Here is a 4861-nt window from a genome sequence, read left to right as displayed (position 1 = left end):
TCCGAGACAATGGGGATGTTCTTTCGGGAATTCACCAAGGCCAGCTGGCCTGAGTCTGAAAAAGCATGGGATAAAACCGGACTTGCTGAACATAGGTGCTGTGTTTTTAGTCCTGGCTGTCAAGGCCTCACTTGCCTGTGCCACTTGGTCTATATACTTAGAGCCCTGAGATTTTATAAGTATATGGGCCAGTTATCTCCAGGATGACCAGAATAGGCATAGGAGCTGAAGAGACAATTTTCTTGTGAATTTTTCTTTGTATAAGGCTTCTGCCATTCCTTAAAACCTTCCTGAGATGCTGGGGGAGGTAAATGTACTATCAATAATAATTTGCCTTGTTTAGGTGGGTACTCTGCATCAGTGAGCCTTACAAGACTTAAGAAAAATAGAGAAATGATATTTTTCTAGCATTTATGCAACACTAAATTTTTTAAAAAACACTATTACTACTTGCTTTTTTGATAAGGAAAGTTAATTGATCAGACTTCTAATTCCCCATTCTTCAACTATCTTTCTCTCTCCTTTCTCTCTGCTCTCTCCTCCTCTGTTTCCAAATCCATTACAATACACAGTAAAACCTGATTAGAAAAAAATAGAGCCTAAAGCCCTTTCAAAGGAAAGGCATTTGGGATTTGAAGCCTCATTAACAAGATCACAAGGAACTTTAAGTGGCTCTTTTTCTTCTCCCAGACAAGATAACAAGAGATGTCTATTTAAAAAAATTGAAAAAAAAATAATCAAAAAGTAAATTTTAAATTATTTTGAAAGCTTCAAGTTATTCAATCAAATCAGAAACACCAGGCATTTTAGCATCTAATTTCTGCTTTGAGCTGTATATTATCTATACTCATGATTAAAAGGAAAAAGTAATGGAGAAAAGAACTGACTAATCTGTGTATGGAATAGCAATTATTGGCATTAGCATGCTTTCAAAGAGTGAGCATACATTCTGGAAGATTGACTACAAGGAACGATTTACCATGACCAAATTCCTCCCCAGGGCTGTTATTTTTGTTGTAATTTTTTTTGTTTTCCCAAATGTATTGAAATAACATATTTTCACTACTATAGCAGGATTCAATTTCCAGATAAAGTTATCTTCTTGATGTTCTAATTTTGTTCTTATGATTTGGAGGTTTCCAGATTTGGGAAAGCACAGTAAGGAAATGACTTCAGGAGGCTTTCTGAATTTGATGTGAGGCAGACTCAGTAGACACAGGAAAAAAAACAGAGGTGGGGGAGGGAGAGAAAGAGTAGATGAGATCAGCATGGTGGGCCAAGAAAACAGCTCATAGTCCTTTGCTTTGTTATTACAAAATAATCAACATCTCTGTCCATATCGCCAACCTTGCAAATTCGCCTGCTTCCATCATGCATCTGATGGAATGACACGTCCAAAAACCTCATAAAAGAACATCAAAGGGGAGGAGGAGCAGTGAACCTTATTTCTGGATAATCATGACCCAGTCCTGAAATTTCTTGTTGCCCCTGAACATAATACACCTTAATTTCTCAGTAATCCTCTTTGTCATTGAAGTTTGCCCATAAGGACAAGCTACTCAAAATCAGGTAGACATTTTCTGGGAATCTAATAATTTTGGTTTACAGTGAAAACATTCTATTTGCCAGGCGGTGGTGGCGCACGCCTTTAATCCCAGCACTTGGGAGGCAGAGGCAGGCGGATCTCTGTGAGTTCGAGACCAGCCTGGTCTACAAGAGCTAGTTCCAGGACAGGCTCCAAAACCACAGATAAACCCTGTCTCGAAAAACCAAAAAAAAAAAAAAAAAGAAAAAAAAAAGAAAACATTCTATTTGTGTGCAACGCTGGTGATCTTGAGTTTTACTTTATTAGTTGTAACCCCATCCAGATCACCAGTAACAAGCCTTTGAGATGTAACTGTAGATGCCACCAGTAATGGTGTTGTGGCTACAGCAAAGTCACTGTGTGTGATTCCCTCCTGAGAAGGTCACACTCATAATCAGGTGTGTTGCCTCCTTTCCCCGAGCTTCTCTCTCCCTTGCTTAAATCTATGTTAAAATATCTTCTCCATAAACTTTAACTCTGCATCATACTGGTTCACGTTGAAGTTCTTTTCTGCTATGAAGTAAAAAAATCCCAGCTTTACTTGAGAGGAGGTCTCTGAAAAGAGCTCAGGCTACTGTAGGTCACTGTAGCATGGAGCTGTGCCACTGTTGTTGCTGCCTTCCGCTCTCCCGTGGTGGTTTGAATGAAAATGGTTCCCACAGGCATGTTCCAGCTTTGGCAAGTTGAAGAACTTGGTAACGTTTGCCACATTGTTAAGGCTTTAGAGGCAAGGATATAAGAAAAGGGTTACAGAATCTCCCTCTGAGACTAAGGAAAGCCCGGAGTCCAGGCTTCTATCAGCCGTGTCCCTGCATGGAGGCCTAGAGAGGCCCTCTTGTGAAGCTGTGAGACTGAAGCCTCAGTTTCTTTGGAGACACCAAGATGATGGAGACGCAAGAACCGTAGTATGTCTTCTGAGGAGAGCTACTCATAGGGTGTGGAACCAGTCCAGGAGAGAGAGGTGTGCTGCAGTCAACAAAGCTGAACAGAGTGGCAGATCTGAAGAGTGTTTAGACATCAGACATGGAGATGCAGAGTTTGGAGTTTGCCCAGCTGGTTTGTGATCTTGCTTTGGTCCAGTATTTCCTCACTATGTTTCCTTTTAGAATGGGAATGTATATTCTGTGCCATTATTTGTTGGAAATATGTGATCTGCTTTTTTATTTTGATTTTATGGGAAGATTGCAGTTAAGAGATTGCCATGAGTCTCAGAAGAGACTTCGAGCTTTGGACTTTTAAACAGGGCTGAGAATGTTATAGTCCACGGGGACTTTCGAAGTTGGACTGAATGCGTATTTGCATTATGATGTGGCTACAAGCCTGTGGGGGCCAGGGAGTGGGAGGTGGTGATTTGAATGAGAATGACCTCCTTAGATGCATAGGGAGTGGAGCTATTAGGAGGCCTAGATTTGTTGGAGGGAGGGTGTCACTGGGGAAGGGCTTCTAGGTTTCAAATGCTCAAGCCAGGCCCCGTCTCTCTCTCTCTCTCTCTCTCTCTCTCTCTCTCTCTCTCTCTCTCTCTCTCTCTCTCTCTCTCTCTCTCTCTCTCTCTCTCTCTCTCTCTCTCTCTCTCTCTCTCTTCATGCTGCATCCAGGATATTGAACTCATGGCTCCTTCTCCAGCACTATCTGCCTGTGTACAGTCATGCTTTGCACCGTGATGACAATGGATTAAGCCTCTAAACTATACGTCAGTCCCAATTTAATATTTTTCCTATATAAGAGTTGCTGTGGCCATGGTGTCTCTTCACAGCAATAGAAACCCTAAGACACTCTAATCAAAATCCCACCCACATTCTCTACTTTGTCTTGTTTCTCATTCTTCCGCTGACAGTGATAAGAACCTAGAGACACCAGATAAATGACTCTGGTTGGTCTTTTAGTCTTTAATACTTCACTCTGCCCTGCCAGCAACAGATTTAAAGGGCTTCCTTGAGTTTGGAGTTCTCTGAATGGCCAGCCCCGTAGGTACCTGTTCTGCTCTGAGGAAAAAAACCAGGCTTACTCCTGATAGGTGTTCTAGCTTGCTTCTGCTGTGGCGGCAAAAACAGTCTGACAACTCAGAGGAGGAAAAGGTTGATTTCAGCTTATAAGTTATAGTTTGTGGTTGAGGGACGTCAGGGCAGGAACTTGAAGCAGAAACCGTGGAGGCCCGCTGCTGCTGGCTCACTCCCAGTCCCAACCTTAGTTAGCTTTCTCTTGTTTTAGATTTTATTTATTTTTATTTTATGCATATAAGTATCTTGCCTGCATATGTGACTGTGTACTATGTGTATGCCTAGTGGTTTCAGAGGTCAGAAGAGGATGTCGGGTCCTTTAGAGCTGGGGTTACAGATGATTGTGAACTACTGTGCACGTACTGGAATTTGTACCTGGATCCTCTGCAAGGACAAATGCTCTTATAACTGCTAGGTCATTTTCCTAGACTTTTGCTAGGTTTCTTATGTACTGGAGGACCACCTGTTCAGGAAGTGGTACCACTTTGAAGCTGACTGGGCCCTCCTATATCTATTAAGGCAATCAAGATAATCTCCCATAGCTGGGTATGGCGACATGTGCCCTTAATTCTTGCACTTAGGAGATAGAGGCAGGCAGATTTCTGGTTGTTCAAGGCCAGCATGGTCTACATGGCAAGCTCCAGGAAAGCTAGAACTACATAGAGACACACATACTCTCTTTCTTTCAAGAACAAAAACCAAAACCAAAGATAGTCCACTACAGACATGCCCATAACTTATTTTTATCTAGGTAATTCCTCAGTTGAGACTCTCTTCCTGATTGATGCGAGTCTCTGTTACCTTCATAGTTAAGGCTGAAACAAAAGGTATTGGGAAATGGGTCTTGGAAAGAAAGTAAGGGGTGAGAAGGAGGTATAGCAGGGTTGTAACTCTAGTTCCAAGGGATCTATTTGTGACACCCTTTTCTGGCCTTCATGGCCAGCAGACACATAGATGGTGCAGAGATGCACATAAAATCAAAACACGCGTACGCAAAGTAGAAAACAAAAATTGAAAATTAAAAAAGATAAAAAAGTAGCAGGCAGTGGTGACACACGCCTTTAATCCCAGGAGACAGAGGTAGGCAAATCTCTGTGAGTTTGAGACCAGCCTGGTTTACAGAGCAAGTTCCAGGACAGGTTCTAAAACTAAGAGAAACCCTCTCTTGAAAAACCAAGAGAGAGAGAGAGAGAGACAGAGAGAGAGAGAGACAGAGAGAGAGACAGAGAGACAGAGAGAGAGAGAGAGACAGAGAGAGAGAGACAGAGAGAGAGACAGA

The 4861-nt window shown here is 42.2% G+C and overlaps 1 protein-coding gene across 2 annotated transcripts in view; it reads right to left on the bottom strand.

The window, feature by feature from the left end:
* The window catches only part of Sel1l2 (SEL1L2, ERAD E3 ligase adaptor subunit), a 64906-nt gene that overhangs the window by 48535 nt on the left and 11510 nt on the right, over positions 1-4861 (bottom strand). The window lies entirely within an intron of this gene.

Source organism: Microtus ochrogaster, unplaced genomic scaffold (genome assembly GCF_000317375.1).
Source record: "Microtus ochrogaster isolate Prairie Vole_2 unplaced genomic scaffold, MicOch1.0 UNK3, whole genome shotgun sequence".
NCBI lineage: Eukaryota > Metazoa > Chordata > Mammalia > Rodentia > Cricetidae > Microtus > Microtus ochrogaster.
This window is presented reverse-complemented; position numbering and strand designations above follow the sequence as displayed.